At 42.0% G+C, this 17,611-nt stretch overlaps 1 protein-coding gene across 5 annotated transcripts in view; it reads left to right on the forward strand.

Annotated features, from left to right (window-relative positions):
* Positions 1 to 17,611, forward strand: part of LOC143981780 (beta-1,3-galactosyltransferase 5-like) — a 214,169-nt gene that overhangs the window by 88,550 nt on the left and 108,008 nt on the right. For 2 of the 5 annotated variants that reach the window (XM_077479877.1, XM_077479876.1), the window contains exon 1: positions 7,265 to 7,399. The exons of the other annotated variants lie outside the window; for them this stretch is intronic. The gene's annotated coding sequence lies outside the window, so the exon portion shown is untranslated. Of the gene's footprint in view, positions 1 to 7,264; positions 7,400 to 17,611 lie in introns of those variants that run through there. 5 annotated transcript variants of the gene reach the window in all.

Below are 17,611 nucleotides of genomic sequence, written 5' to 3' on the forward strand. Positions count from 1 at the left end.
GTCGGTAGCCTTGAAGTAAGTGGAGGTGGTAAATCTATCCACCCCCACTGAAGTCTTAAGAGCCAAGAAATTAATCTCGGATTGGCTGGCCTCGTAACTCAGGAGTATACCCTGATTATTATTATTTAGATACCCCATAAAGAGTTACAAATCCTATCGCTACCATCACATAAGAAGAGGATGTCGTCTATGTATCTTGCCCAAAGCGCCACCTGGGGTCTCTGTTGGGCATAGATGACAGCCTCCTCCTCGAGGGCCATAAATAGGTTAGCCAGGCTGGGGGCATATTTAGCCCCTATAGCCACACCCCTGCCTTACCGGAAAAAAGCGATTATCGAACCAATAATAATTATGTGAGGCTGCATATTCCAGCAGCTCCATAATAAAAGAAACTTGTTCACTGGATAAACCAGAGTTACGATCCAAATAATATTTGACAGCAAACAAACCCTGATCATGTGGTATGACAGTATAGAGGGATGTGACATTGGCTGTTACCAGCCACATCCCTTCTTTAGGGGTGTATCCAGATAGTTAATTAATTATATGACGCAAAAAATATGAACTCCACAAATCCTAAGGAACTCTAATGCCGCGTACACACGATCGAATTGTCCGGTGGACTAGGTCGGCCTGACCACACTACGCCTGAACAATTCGATTGTGCGTGGGCTCCAGCGGACTTTTTCATCGTAAAGTCCGGCGGACTTAGAAAGTCGTTTTGACTCAAAATTTGTCCGCCGGACTTGGCTTTCAGTGGACAATCCATTCGTCAGTGTTCTAGTCCGGCGGACTAAGAATGACGCATGCTCTGAAGTACGAGAAGAAAGCTATTGGCTACTGGCTATTGAACTTCCTTTTTCTAGTCCTGTCGTACGTGCTGTATGTCATCACGTTAGAAATCGCCGGACTTTCGGAATGTCTGTGTGTGGCCAAGTCCGTTCGTTATAAAGTCCGATGTTTGCCGGACCAATTCCGCCGGACAATTCGATCGTGTGTACGCGGCATTACAACTCATTAAATCTGTATTCCAATACATAATAAATAATTCAATTCCTGTGCTCTTTAATAAAGTTCCCTATGTATAAAAGTCTCTTGTATTGCTCGTATCTCGTCACCTTCATGTAAAACAATACTTCTGTGTCTCCTGTGACTGCTGATCAATCACCACTGTGCTCACAGAACTCTCACCTCCTTCACACTTGTATCAAGGCATATATTAGATATCCTCCAAAGTATATAGGTCCTCCTCCCAGGGAATAGCTCCCAATATTCTGGGATGGATGTTGAGTAGGTTCTCCTTTAAGGTGCTCCTGTATATCTCCTCAAGTTAGACTCGCCAATACCATGGGGGAATGTAAAGAAAACTTTCCATAGTGTAGTAATTTGAAAACATAATCCATTTATTTCGCTAAAATACCGCACTTACAGTGTAAAAAACTTGTACTTTTGCATGCAAGGTACCAGCCTGTGCTTCTACTTACATCACTTCTGGTTTCCCGTCTGTCTCTGCTCACTACCTACGCGTTACGTCACTGTCACTTAACTTCTTCAGGGGATAACGTCCGCTTACATTGTAAGTGCAGTATTTTAGGGAAATAAATGGACTAAGTTTTAAAATCTCTACATTACAGTTTTCCCTACATTTCCCTATGGTATTAACTTAAGGAGATATATAGAAGCATCTTAAAAGGAGAACCTACCCATCACCCAGACCAGAATATTGGGAGGGTTCCTAGTGGAGAGGAGGACCTGTATAGCCTGGAGCAGCTCTTTTTCAACCAGGGTGCCCAGACACCCTGTGGTGCCTTTGTAAAATGCCCAAAATAGCCCAAAAATTGTATACCAGTCAGTGTTTGGATGTAGGCTGCCTTTTAGTTACACAAAGCAACAGGTTTTCATTGTGCACCATGACAACCTTCTAGCTACCGACGTCCTAACGATCAATGGTGTCATCAGCTGATAAGGAGGATGTCAGTCCCCTGCACAGCATCTCTGTTTGACCCTCCCCTGCCCCTCTCCATTAACGGTGGGGTCACATTAGCTGAGTTATGGGTAAACATTGGAATACAAGTCAGTACCCATTTGCAAAAGTGTATTTGCTTTGGAAGAATAAATCACCTCTAACGTTGGGTGTCCTACTTGAACTTCTGGATGTTGCTACATTATGTAAAACTATTAGAATAGTTTTTACATGTTAGTATGGAAGGTTAGAATGGGGTGCGTCGAGATTGTTCATAATTTTAAAGGGTGCCTTGACTGAAAAAAAAGGCTGAGAAACAGTGATTTGGAGGATAACTGATATATATTTTTTCCCTCCAATAACATTTTTATTTTAAGATAAAAAAAAAAAAAAATAACATTTGTATATATAGCTTGTACATAGTAATTTCAACAACAGTGTATGTTGTAAAATTAAAGGTCTCTTTAAATGATATATGCCTTGATACAAGTGTGAAGGAGGTGAGAGTTCCGTGAGCACAGTGGTGATAGATCAGCATTCACCGGCGACACAGAAGTATTGTTTTACATGAAGGTAATGAGATACGAGCAATACAAGAGACTTTTTTACATAAGAAATTTATTAACCACTTTCAGACCGGACCATTTTGCTGGCTTAAGACCAGACCACTTTTTGCGATTTGGCACTGCGTTGCTTTAACTGACAATTGCACAGTCGTGCGACGTGACTCCCAAACAAAAATGCTTTTTTTCCCACAAATAGAGCTTTCTTTTGGTGGTATTTGATCACCCCTGCGGTTTTTAATTTTTGCGCTATAAACAAAAATAGAGCGACAATTTTGAAAAAAACACATTCTTTTTTACTTTTTGCTATAATAAATATCCCCCAAAAATATATTTAAAAAAAACATTTTTTTCCCTCAGTTTAGGCTGATACGTATTCTTCTACATATTTTTGAGAAAAAAAATTGCGATAAGCGATTATTGATTGGTTTACGCAAAAGTTATAGCGTTTACAAAATAGGGGATCGTTTTATGGCATTTTTTTTAATAATTTTTTTTTTTACTAGTAATGGCGGCGATCAGCGATTTTTATTGTGACATTATGGCGGACACATCAGACATTTTTGACACATTTTTGGGACCATTGTCATTTATACAGCAATCAGTGCTATACAAACGCACTGATTCCTGTGTAAATTACACTGGCAGTGAAAGGGTTAACCAGGGGGTGGCAGTGTAGGGGTTAACTGTTCCTAGGGGCGTGTTACTAACTGTGGGGGGCTGGGCTTTGCGTTAGTGAACACATGGAGCAGAGATCAGTGTCAGCGTGTTGCTAGGCAGGACGGGGTGATGCTGTTTACAATGGCATCTCCCTGTTCAGCCTCCCCGTGAGGCGATCACGGGTATCCCCACAGCGATCGAGTTCGCGGGACCCGCGACCGGACTCACGGGGGGCCCCGACCGGCACGCGAGTGCGTCGCCGGTGGCGCGCACACGATGGCAGGGCGGCGTATAGAAATGGACGTACATGTACGCCAATATGCCTGCCCGTGCCATTCTGCCGACATACATTGGCGTGCACCGGTCGGGAACTGGTTAAGGAGCGCGGGAATTGTATTATTTATTATATACTGCAATACAGATGTAATGAGTTATAAGAGTTGGTTTGGATTTGTGGAGTTCATACTTTTTGGTGTATGCACACATTGTATTGCTTAATTTTACAAGTATACTGTATTTATTTGTTTATTTGCACAAATCATGATGGCTAAGGTTGAATAATAATTGCATAGTTTGCACTTACATTGTCAAAGTATTGGGGTGCCTGTCTTTACATGCACATGAACTTTAATGGCATGCCAGTCTTAGTCCGTAGGGTTTAATATTGGGTTGGCCCATCCTGCAGCTATAACAGCTTCAGCTCATCTGGGAAGGCTGTCCACAAGGTTTAGGAGTGTGTCTATGGGAATGTTTAACCATTTTTCCAGAAAAGCATTTGTGAGGTCAGGCACTGACCTGAACGAGAAGGCCTGACTTACAGTCTCCACTCTAATTCATCCCAAAGGTTGAGGTCAGGACTCTGTGCGGCTCCGTCGAGTTCCTCCACCCCAAACTCGCTCATCCATGTCTTTATGGACCTTGCTTTGTTTACTTTTGTGCAGTCATGCTGGAACAGGAAGGGGGCCACCCCCAAATGGCTCCCACAAAGTTGGGAGTATGAAATTGTCCAAAATGCCTTGGTACGTTGACGCCTTAAGATTTCCCTTCACTGGAACTAAGGGGCCAAGCCCAACCCCTGAAAAATAAGCCCACATCATAATCCCCCCTCCACCAAATGATTTGGACCAGTGCACAAAGCAAGGTCCATAAAGACATGGCTGCGCGAGTTTGGGGTGGAGGAACTTGACTGGCCTGCAGAGTCCTGACCTCAACCCGATAGAACACCTTTGGGATGAATTAGAGTGGAGACTGTGAGCCAGGCCTTCTTGTCCAACATCAGTGCCTGACCTCACAAATGCACTTCTGGAAGAATGGTCAAACAGTCTCATAGACACACTCCTAAACCTTGTGGACAGCCTTCCCAGAAGAGTTGAAGCTGTTATAGCTGCAAAGTGTGGGCCAACTCAATTTTGAACGCTACGGACTAAGACTGGGATGCCATTAAAATAAAGGCAGGTGTCCCAATACATTTGACAATATAGGGTATATTATACCAAATTAATTCAAGTTGCACACCGCACTTTATTCTCTCTATTATACAGTGCACAACAGTGGTGGAAGGTGTTTTTTTCTTTTGGGGGGAGGGGGGACGGCAAACAAACAACCCCCTCGCCTGCTCTAGGTAGGTCGGTCAGTCGGTACTTACCCCATAGGTTGCGGGCGGGCAGCGCTCTGGCGGCTCTTGTGTCCTCTTCTGTATCACAGCAGCTTCCGCCATACGTCTCCTCCCTCCTCCTATGCATCCCATAGGATCGCCTGGCCTTTCAGCCAATCAGGTGACGGATCTCAGGACCCGCTTCCTGAATAGCCAGTATGAGGATCAGTGTTGCAATAGTGTATATTCATTTGCTATTGTCACACAACTGGGTGGGCTCGCAGTGCAGTGCTCTGCGCCTCGACCCCCACCCTTTTCTGAAGCCTATTAGAGCCCCTGGCTCTAATCACGTGCTTAAAAAAAACACCCTCCCATTGGAATCCATGGTCTGGCGCCTGAAGGTAGATCAGGGGGCCGGACGCATGGCTATGAGGGGCGACACCCGTGCACCCCTAATAGACGGGCCACCGCTGGTGCAGAACCATTTTATTATAACATTTTTATCTCAGGAATTATTACTTTGTCCTGATTACACCCACTGCATGCTTGTTCCAGGTTAGTGACTCAAAGTATTGAAGCCAGGGACAGACATAGCAAGTCCCCAAGAAGCATTTTACAGGGATGGCAACAAATGCACCTAAAGGCAACAGATAAAGTCAAACAGTGAACTGCTAAAGCTGAGATTCATTTAGTAAACACGTGCCCCGTCAATAGCTAATTTGATTTTGTTCCGTTCCGTATTAGCCGTTCATATTTCGTAATTCGTGTTCGAAAATTTGGATTCATATGACATTTTCGTTAACTTTTCGTAAAACAATTACGAACGTTTGTTATGATGAACTTAAAAAGCAAAAAATACCTTTCTCGATATGGCAGTCGTCAACTCATTATGCTCATTATGACCATCCCTGTGCTGTGCCCATTATGAGGGGCTCCCACCATCCCTGTGCTGTGCTCATTATGAGGGGCTCCCGCCATCCCTGTGCTGTGCTCATTATGGGGGGCTCCTGCCATACCTGTGCTGTGCTCATTATGAGGGGCTCCCACCATCCCTGTGCTGTGCCCATTATGAAGGGCTCCCACCATCCCTGTGCTATGCCCATTATGAGGGGCTCCCACCATCCCTGTGCTGTGCCCATTATGAGGGGCTCCCACCATCCCTGTGCTGTGCCCATTATGAGGGGCTCTCACCATCCCTGTGCTGTGCCCATTTGGGGGGGCTCCCACCATCCCTGTGCTGTGCTCATTATGAGGGGCTCCCAAAATCCCTGTGCTGTGCTGACTTCCTCCTGGGTTTGTACTCCTGCTGTGCTCATTATGAGAGGCTCCCACCATCCCTGTGCTGTGCTCATTATGGGGGGCTCCTGCCATCCCTGTGCTGTGCTCATTATGAGGGGCTCCCACCATCCCTGTGCTGTGCTCATTATGAGGGGCTCCCCCCATCCCTGTGCTGTGCTCATTATGAGGGGCTCTCACCATCCTTGTGCTGTGCTCATTATGAGGAGCTCCCACCATCCCTGTGCTGTGCCCATTATGGGGGGCTCCCACCATCCCTGTGCTGTGCTCATTATGAGGGGCTCCCATCATCCCTGTGCTGTGCCTATTATGGGGGGCTCCCACCATCCCTGTGCTGTGCTCATTATGAGGGGCTCCCAAAATCCCTGTGCTGTGCTGACTTCCTCCTTGGTTTGTACCCCTGCTGTGCTCATTATGAGGGGCTCCCGCCATCCCTGTGCTGTGCTCATTATAGGGGGCTCCTGCCATCCCTGTGCTGTGCTCATTATGAGGGGCTCCCCCCATCCCTGTGCTGTGCTCATTATGGTGGGCTCCTGCCATCCCTGTGCTGTGCTCATTATGAGGGGCTCCCACCATCCCTGTGCTGTGCTCATTATGGGGGGCTCCCCCCATCCCTGTGCTGTGCTCATTATGAGGGGCTCTCACCATCCTTGTGCTGTGCTGACTTCCTGGGTTTTTAACTTCATCATAACGAATAATCGTAATTGTTATGACAATAATAACACAATATTAACGAACATTCTGATTTTGTCCGATTCTGAATCTCCCATCGACTACCAGTACCAGTCTCCCACTCCCATATTAAAAAAGGTCATTTTCCCAACCCTCACTCAGCAGCAGAAGAAAACCTCTGATTGGTCAATAAAACACCAGTCACGTTTCCATTGTAACGGAATTTGGACTCGAAATTCGTCAACGAAATTTCGTATTTTGTATACAATTCGGAAGCATAGAAATTCGTATTTCGGATCCTCCCGAATGTACGAATTGTCGTAAATTCGTACGAATTTTCTATTTGTACGAAACGAACCGCACATGTCTATCATTTCGTTTATCTGCCTTTATACAATGCTATTGCTACCAAATGTAGTATGATTGTCTCAGTGCTTCTCGCAGATCTGATGTCATAGCATTCTTTGATAAACAGTTGGGTACATTTCTTAGTGTAAGGTGTGGATAAGGTTGCAGCAGGGCGGTGCTGGGACCAGAGCTTACCTTTTACAGCCCCAGATGCAGAATCATTGTGAAGACAGACGTACCAAAGATTAACCTGCAGGACAGCCTAGTGTAGAATCTGAATGCTAGATAATCATCACTCAGCAGGTAAGCCGTGCTTTGATTCCGTTTATATGCAAAATGTTCCTTGGTTTAAAGCCTTCCAGAACCCGATGGTGTGTGTGTGTAAAGCTGGATACACACTATACAATTTTCTGTAGATTTTTTCCTTTAGATTTACCAAAACCATATAATATGAGGTCAAACCTTAAGAGTTATCAATTTCTATGCACTCAGGCAGGCCCTTACACTTCATGGTTTTGGTAAATCTAAAGGAAATCAGACAACAAAAATGATGTAGTGAGTATGGGGTGACAGACTTTTATTGCTGTATAAGATTTCTGAGGATCGACTTCACTTTTATGTTGCACCATTGTCCAAAGTGATCTATGAGATAATCAACACCCCCCGAGACATGAATCGCATGGGGCGGATCGGCCTGCGTGTACTCGCAATTCATTAATTCTGACTATTCTTTTGTTCATTTGCTCTGGTTTTTTTTTTTTTTTTTTTTTTTTTTGTGTTTTTTTTTTCCTTTTTTTCTTTTTAATTTTTTATTGCTGTTTCAGAATAGAAAAACAATACAATGTATTCTATATAAAAACACCCACATAGTATCAATTTTTTTTAAAATTCATATCTCTCGAAGGGCTCATGCACACTGCAGCTCAAAGGAGCTCAAAGAAGAGGTTTCGTACAGGCTCTTTTGAGCTCTTGTTTTTTTTCTGCCTAGAAACTCCCCTCCATGTTAGCCATAGGGCATTATTTACTAAAGGCAAATCCACTGTAATTGTATTTATTTTTTATTATTATTTTTTTATTATTTGTTTTAATGATTTTTTTATTATTTTTTAAAATTATTTTTTTAATTATTTAAAAAAAAAAAATTTTTTTTTTAATCTTTATTACAATGTTTTTTCACCAATGTTTTTCTCACTGAATTATATATGGACACTTTTTTGATTCATTTCAATTGGGACATTTTAATATACACTGTATCATTTGACTATATGAAATGTATAAATTCATTATTTCTGACTATTCTTTTATTTCTTGCCAAGTTCATTTGCTTTGTTTTTTTTTGTTTTTTTATGTTTTTATTATTTTTTTTTTTTCTATTGCTGTTTCAGAATAGAAAAACAATACAATGCACTAATGCACACTGCAGCTCAAAGGAGCTCAAAGAAGAGGTTTTGTACAGGTTTTTAAGCTCTTTTGAGCTCTTGTTTTTTTTCTGCCTAGAAACTCCCCTCCATGTTAGCCACAGGGGTTTATTTACTAAAGGCAAATCCACTGTGATTTTATTTATTTTTTTAAATAATTTTTTTATTATTTTTGTTAATTTTTTTATTATATATATATATATATATATATATATATATATATATATATATATATATATATATATATATATATATATATATATATATATATATATATATATTTTTTTTTTTTTTATTATTATTATTATTATTATTTTTTTATCTTTATTACAATGTCTTTTCACCATTGTTTTGCTCACTGAATTATATATGGACACTTTTTTGATTCATTTCAATTGGGACATTTTAATATTTATACACTGTATCATTTGACTATATGAAATGTATCTTTTGCAATTTATTTTTATTTTTAAATCCACTGTGCACTACCAGTGCATTTGAAAGTGCAGTTGCTGTAGAGGGGAAGATCTGAAATGAGGGGAAGCTCTGCTGATTTCTATCATCCAACCATGTGCAATCAAAAATGCTGTTTTTTTTATTTTCCGTACAGTCTACAGCGACTGTAGTGCACAGTGGCTTTGCCTTTAGTAAATAAACATCTATGGCTTTTTCAGACATATGCTCCTACAGACAGAAAATAAAACCCACCAAAGTCGTGTTTTTTTTTTGAGAGGAGCTAGTGCCCCAAAAGAGCTCAGAAAAGCTCGAAAACGGGGTAAAAACATTTGTTCCAGCTTTTTTGTTTTGTTTATAGTGCACAGTGGCTTTGCCTTTAGTAAATAAACCCCTGTGGCTTTTTCAGGCATACGTTCCTACAGGCAGAAAATAAAACCCACCAAAGTCGTATTTTTTTTTTGAGAGGAGCTAGTGCCCCAAAAGAGCTCAGAAAAGCTCAAAGAAGCTTGAAAACGGGGGGGTAAAACATATTGTTACAGCTTTTTTGTTTTGTTTATAGTGCACAGTGGCTTTGCCTTTAGTAAATAAACCCCTATGGCTTTTTCAGGCATATGCTCCTACAGGCAGAAAATAAAACCCACCAAACTCGTGTTTTTTTTTTTTTTTGAGAGGAGCTGGTGCCCCAAAAGAGCCCAGAAAAGCTCAAATAAGTTAAAAAAAACGGGGTAAAAACATTTGTTCCAGATTTTTTGTTTTGTTTATAGTGCACAGTGGCTTTGCCTTTAGTAAATAAACCCCTGTGGCTTTTTCAGGCATACGTTCCTACAGGCAGAAAATAAAACCCACCAAAGTCGTATTTTTTTTGAGAGGAGCTAGTGCCCCAAAAGAGCTCAGAAAAGTTCAAAGAAGGTCGAAAACAGGGTAAAAACATTTGTTCTAGCTTTTTTGTTTTGTCTATAGTGCACAGTGGCTGTGCCTTTAGTAAATAAACATCTATGGCTTTTTAAGGCATATGCTCCTACAGGCAGAAAATAAAACCCACCAAACTCGTGTTTTTTTTTGTTTTTGTTTTTTAGAGGAGCTAGTGCCCCAAAAGAGCTCAGAAAAGCTCAAAGAAGCTCAAAAACGGGGGTTAAAAATTTGTTCCAGATTTTTTGTTTTGTTTATAAAGTGGTTAAGAAAATACTATCTAGGAGGGTTTGTGGAAAAAAAAAATGCATATGCTCAAAAAGAGTTTAAAGGATCTTGAAGAAGCTCGAAAAAAATGCACACAGGCACAAAAAAGCGCAAGCTGAAATAAAAGCTCTAATGCTTGTAGAAGCAGCTTTTTTTTCTTTTTTGAGCTGCAGTGTGCATGAGCCCTATACTGTAACTCATATTCAAATGTACAGTTCAACTTATATTGTTTCAAACATAAATCTTTAACTTTTAAACTTCCTCTCAGTCTCCACTTCAAGAAAAAAGATAAGAAGAGGGGAGGGAAGGAAAACCAGATAGAAGTAGAAAAAAAAGAGAATAAGAAAAGGGGAAAAAAGGGGGAGTGGGGATTAAAAGAGAGAAGAGAAAAAAAAAGGGGGGGGGGTGAAGTTCTGCAATAAATAGATAAATTATGCTATAAAAAAAAGCTACTAGAGGTTATGTAATATATCTAGTATATTGTATTCTGCCATACTTTACTTAGGAGTCTGAAATTAATTTGTAGCACAATCAAGTCATTTTAAATGAAAACCATTTTGTCCATGATTTAAAATGTCTTCTGATCAGCCCCTTATTCCTACATGTTAATTCTCCCATTAATCCATTCCCGCCAAGCGTACGCAGATGTGCGCACTCGGCTTTCGGTGGTTATAGCGGGATGATGCCCGCAGCTGTAGGCATCATCCTGGTACCATTGTTCAGAGCAGCCGATCGGCTTTTCCGAGTATAACAACCGACACGGCTAAAAGCTGCTTGGTTGTTATCCCGGAGGAGTGGGAGGGGACGTCTCCCCCTCCCGCCTCCTCCCGCCGATCTTCCCGTGGCACGGGAGGGCCGACCGACGATCCGGCTCTTCCGGCGGCTAGTGACAGACTGGAACGAAGCCGGAAATGGCTTTTTTCCAGTCTCCTTGATGTACACACGGAAGCGACGTGACAAGGTCACTTCCTGTTTATTCGGCTGCCAAAGGCGCCGGATTTTTTAAAATATACAGTATTCAGAATCAACTTTTTTGGGGATCTGAATACTTTGAAGTGCAAAGGAGGGGTTTGGGGTCTTTTAGACCCCCGATCCCTCCATAAAGAGTACCTGTCACCACCTATTACTGGCACAAGGGATGTATACATTCCTTGTGACAGCAATAAATGTGATCATTTTTTTTTTTAAAAACATAATTTAATAATATAAAAATAAATTAAATAAATAAGAACTTTTTTTTCAAACCGCCTCCGTCACCGCAAGCTCGCACAGCAAAGAAAACGCATACAGAAGTTGCGCCCGCATATGTAAACGATGTTCAAATCACACATGTGAGGTATCGCCGTGATCATCAGAGTGAGAGCAATAATTCTAGCATTAGACCTCCTCTGTAACTCTAACATGGTAACCGTAAAAAAAATGTAATGCGTCGCCTATGGAGATTTTTAGGTACCATAGTTTGTCACCATTCCACGAGTGCGTGCAATTATAAAAGCGTGACATATTTGGTATCTATTTACTCGGCATAACATCATCTTTGATATTATACAAATTGGGATAACTATACTGTTTTTTTTTCTTTTTTAGTGTCAAATACCACTGCACAAATACCGTGTGACATAAAATATTGCAACAATCGCCATTTTATTCTCTAAATTCTCTGCTAAATATATATATATATATATATATATATATATATATATATATATATATATAATGTTTGTTGGGGGTTCTAAGTCATTTTATAGCAAAAAAAACAGATTTTAACTTGTAAAGACCAAATGTCAGAAATAGGCTTAGTTATGAAAGGGTTTTAAGCGGAGATCATCAATCTTCCGTAACCATTGGGAAATGAGAGCTATAGATCGTTTTCCTAGATAACATGGAATTAGGGATATGCTGGTGTTTAATAAATGTGGGATTATGGACACCCTATATTGACCTATTGACTCCTTCATACAATAAAATAGGAATGCCAGTGGTTCAGGTCTAATCACTTCCCCTTGTATCAAACAGATCATTTTCGCCACTTCCTCCCAAAACAGAAAAATCTTAGGGCAGGACCACCATATACTGTATGCCCATGTGTTGGTCGACTTCCACATTCTCTCCAACAGAGGGGTGAATTTGACTTATACATAGCGTGCAATTTTACTGGTGTATGGTGCAATTGAGTAAGGAGTTTAATTGCTTGACGTCCGTGCTATAGCCGAATGACGGCCACAGCGCGAACCTGAATTTCTGGGAGGCCGTCATATGATGGCCTCCCTTGTGCACGCTCCCTGCAAGTGTCCTGCAGGGCCCGCGCAGAGCGCGCTGTGATCACGAGTCACTGAGACTCGGGTGATCACCAATCCGAATAAGGGGCCAGTCCCGGTCCCTTACCATGTGATCAGCTGTCAGACAATAACAGCTGATCACATGATGTAAACAAAAGCTCGGTAATCGTTTTTTTGCTGATGACCAGCTCATCTGCAAGGGTCATCGGTCCTGAAGAGGAAGAGGCAATTATACCTCATCTGTGCCACCTGCCATTGCCACCTGACAGTGCCCACAGTGCCACCTATCAATGCCCACCAGTGGTGCCAATCAGTGCGACCTAGCAGTGCTGCCTATCAGTGTATCCAATTAGTGCCCATTATTGCCACCCATCAGTGCCCACCACTGCCACCCATCAGTGTCCATCACTGCCCCATATCGGTGCCCATCAGTGCCACCTCATCAGCGTACGTCAATGAAGGATAAAAATTCCCTGTTATAAAATTTTTATAACAAAAAAAATAAAAACCACAGAGGTGATCAAATACCACCAAAAGAAAGCTCTATTTGTGAGAAAAAAAATGATAACAATTTCATTTGGGTACAGTGTTGTATGACCGTGCAATTTTCATTCAAAGTGCATCAGCGCTGAAAGCTGAAAATTGGTCTGGGCAAGAGGGGGGGGGGGGGGGGGTTAAGTGTCCAGTAAGCAAATGGTTTATATTTACCTCCTCCATTTTGCACAAAGTGGCGGACACATAAGTAAGTTGTTTAGCCTCTGTTGGCACAAAAGCAGCACAGTGATGAGGGCACCCCAAACAGTGATAACAATTAAATATTGAAATGGTGATAGTAGTGATCTATCGCTTGTCTTAAATTGTGAGTGGGCGCTGTATATATGATTACAAATGTACTACTACTTGAACCCGAAAGTCCCAACATTCAGGTATCTCAACATTATATATATATACAGTATTTATATTTATATATTAGGACTGTTACTGATTAAAATTTTCATGTTCGATTAATCCATTTTTTTAAATCGATTAATCGACTAATTATAACGTACATACAGATCAAACTACTTTTAGCTGATCTCCTTGCATTGCAGCTCTGCATTAGTCAATGGTAAATGTGGTATACACTATATACAATCACCCGACACTAGTTAGTTTCCACAATCCATGACTTAACTTCACAGTTCACACAAATAGGTTTTAAATTCAAAACTGTAGCAGATCACACCAGAGTAGATACAGAGAATTCTTTAGGGAAAAATGAAAGTAACCAAGGGTGGGGAAGGTGAGATGATTTTCCATGGCTGGGAATTCTCCGCTCTTATCACCTACCAACAGGCTGCCATTCATTATAAAGGAGTCAATGGGACACATGGACCCAGGCCATGCTGAACAATAACAGAGAAGCACCAGTGCAGCGTGCAACCATCTCTCCATACACAATCATCAGGCTTCCCCAACTGCAATGCATGCTGATCCACCCCCTCAGTGCATTCCAAGGCTCCTCCATACACATGGGACTGTTTGCAGAACTTCATGCCATTCACAACAATCAGCCCCATGATGAGTCCAATGGATCAGCTAGAAATGCATTGAAAATCCCACTGATCCCAGCAGTGTTTACATCCACTGAGTGGAGCCCAATCAGCCCCAAATCTGCCCTACTGCTGAAATGTTTGATAAATAAAGTATTAGTGACCCTCCCCCTACTGTAGAGCATGCTGCAGGAAATGAGTGCATTGTGTCTGGATCAGAGCCCGAGAATGCACAGAACCAGGAGTGGGGGTAGGGGCGGAGAGAAGCAGAGAAATGCAGGGGGGTGACCCTGGGGTAGACACTTACCTGGGGACAGGACATGACTGGGCTGACTATGCACAGCTCACTACTGGAGGAGCCACTCTTTGTTACCATACCCTGGGGGGAGGGGGGGAGGAGTCTGGTGACGTCGATGTCCGTGTCGTCACTGGATCTCCGATGGAACTCCCTGAAGACTCGGAAGCCGACATAGAGGTGAGTACGGGTCAAAAGAATTTTGATTGATCAAAAAAATTAACGATTAATCGAGGAATTAATCGTTAATTTCCGCAGCCCTAATATATATTTCTAGATCTATATAGATAGATAGATCTATCTATATAGAGATATATAAATCTATATATATTTCTATATATCTATATATCTATATATATCTATATCTATCTATCTATATTTCTATATCTCTCTCTCTCTCTCTCTATAGATATATAGGTAGCTAGATAGATAGATATAAACATATATCAACATCTAAGTCACTATTCTGAGCTTCCAGGTCCATCAGCCTGAAATGATCACTATTAGAGCACAAATAGCTTTAAAAGTGTATCTAGAATTTCTTTTTTTCTAACCACTCAGACCGGACCATTTTGCTGGCTTAAGACCAGAGCACTTTTTGCGATTCGGCACTGCGTTGCTTTAACTGACTTATCCCAAATACTTAACAGGGAATGAAAGGAAGTCTTCACAAAAGAGTTAGATCATTATTTCTCCCCCACTGTCACCAGATCAGGTGTCTCAATCGGAAAGTTCACTCCAAGACCAAAAACAGAGAGAGACGGTTCAACTTGTGCTCCAGTCCCAGTGACCCTTTTGAGCTTCTAAGGCCGGTCATACATGGTTCGGGCTTGGGTAAAAGGGTAAAACCAGCCTTCTGGATTCTCTTGCGATTGATTATCTCTAACGGCTGCTATAGCCCCTAACAATAACTACTGCCGATTCTCCTGCAGGAAAGAAATTTGCATTGTGTATGGCCTGCCTAAGTTGTCTTTTTGTAGTTGATTTACTATAGGCAAATAGACTTTGCACTTTGCAAAGTTGCTCCAGAGCTTGGTAAATGAGCAGAAGCTCAGCTGGTTTCCATCATCCAATCATATGCAAGCAAAACAGCATATTTTTTTTCATTTTCCTTGCATGTGATTGGGTATTCTTTGCAAAAGTGAAGTTTTACCTCATTTACTGAGCTCTGGAGCAACTACACTTTGCACAGTCTATTTGCCTTTAGTAAATCAACCCCTTTATGTCTCTCTTGGGGGGGGGCACTGATATATGGAGACTCTGATCTAATTCAGGGATCTGCTAATAGAAAGGGTGCCGCCTTATCTACTGTCTGTAAAGGGCGGGAGGGGGGGGGGGGGTTCGTGCTGATATAAGGTGAGCTTCCTATGAATGATAGTGCTAAGATAATAGAGATCAGAGTACATCTCATGTCTGATAACATCATACTGATTGCAGGAATGCTGGCCTTCCCTCCACCAGGCTGTCATGCAGATCCTCATGTTTATTTGAGGTACTTATATATAGAACTGTCGATTTATGCAGCGCTTTACATATACATTGTACATTCACATCAGTCCCTACCCTCAAGGAGCTTACAATCTAAGGTCCCTACCCAGGGGTCAAGTCCTGGTGAAAAAAGTGAGGGAACTCCCACCCAAGATCCACACCCCCACCAAAAAAAAACATACGCTCATATGCACGAACGCTTCAAAAGTGGTATTTTTCATCCAATTTTCATATTGTGTGTATGAAGCTTAACTGTTATTACATAAAAAACAAAACAATCCTCAATAAACATAAATACGGTGATTCTCTGAATAATCAGCATTCATTCAATTGTTCTTCCATGCAAATGTGAATATCATGTTCTGATCTGTATTGGGGAATTTTATTTTGTATATAGAGTGTTTATGTGGCGAGTTTACACTTTTCATTGAGCAGAGTTTGGATAACACAGGGTTAAACGGAAAGGTCGTACATTAACTGCACATTATCTGGACAGAATGCTTGGGGAGATAGTGATGTGTTCCTGCTTAGGAGATGTATGTTAGCTTGGGGGGCTGCAAACTCTGCAGGGCTCCAACACACAATCGCTGCTATTCCAACCCTTCACAGATTTCCACATAAACTTCCCTCCTGGCATTAAACTTTGCCAGGTATTGTGCTCAGCTTACCACCCCAAACTGATGTTCCTCCCTCAGCTCACCTCTCTCCCTGCATGTCCTGTGAGCAGAATAGCTGTGCTCCTTCTCTGGGTTCTCTCATCATATGGCACTGAAGATAGAGGAGGAGGAGGGGGGGGGGGTTCAGCGGGACACACAGAGCAAGTATGCAGGACAAGGGGGAGAGATGAGGAGACAGAAAATCAGGAGGGGCCGGCGGGGAGGAGCACATGACGAGATGTCTGACTAAATACAATCTCTTAGCAGCAGGGACCTTATATACCCGTCAGCTAGCTGTGATTGACAGATAGATAGAAGAGGAAGCTGTCATGAGGCCCCCTACTGGCAATGCTTAAATGGTCAGTCCACCCCTGGTGTGCAACGCTTACTATTGCGATCTGTGTCGGCGGCTGCTGGTGTAGCACCTGCCACACATCTCACATACTTCAAAGTCTTGCAGGACATGGCTGCTAACGGGAACTGAGTTCCTGTTGTGGAAAAAGTACAGGAACTCCGTTCCCATAGGACTTGAGCCCTGTCCCCAACTCACATTCATACATACTAGGGACAATTTAGACAGGATCCAATTAACCTAACAGGATGTCTTCAGAGTGTGGGTGGAAACCAGAGTACCTGGGCAGGCACAAGGAGTACATGCAAACTCCAGGCATGTAGCGTTGTGGTTGGGTTTTGAACCAGCGACCCTTCTTACTGCTAGACGAGAGTGCTACCGACTACACCACTGTGCCGCCTCAATGTTCAGTAGGTATTGAAGCCAGGAAATCAAAATGACAGCCAAGAAAGTCGTAATTTTTGGAAAGAAATTATATTTCCACCAACAGATCTATTCAGGGCTCATTCACACCACAGGCGCTGTGTATAGCATGGATTGATACTTGTTTAACCGCTTGCCACGCGCCCAGAGGAGGGTGGTGCAACTCTCGTTCTGGGAGGACCACTATCACTCGCCCATGGGGGTGCACGGTGCATTATTTTTTATTTTTATTTTTATTTTTAATCCATTATCATTTTTTATTATTATTTTTCATTTATTTGTTGATATATTTGTATTTGTAATTCCATTCACACTCAGCATATCTATCAGTTTATACCCATTAGCCGCCACTCTCCTTTTTCTTCCCGCTCTATATTTACTCATTATTGTGTAGTTCCTCGTCCCCGGCTACTCCCCCGTCTAGCTTTTATCTATCCGAC

This window comes from Lithobates pipiens, unplaced genomic scaffold (assembly GCF_037356315.1).
Source record: "Lithobates pipiens isolate NorthernLeopardFrog02 unplaced genomic scaffold, aLitPip1_a1.2 Scaffold_16, whole genome shotgun sequence".
Classification (NCBI taxonomy): Eukaryota; Metazoa; Chordata; class Amphibia; order Anura; family Ranidae; genus Lithobates; species Lithobates pipiens.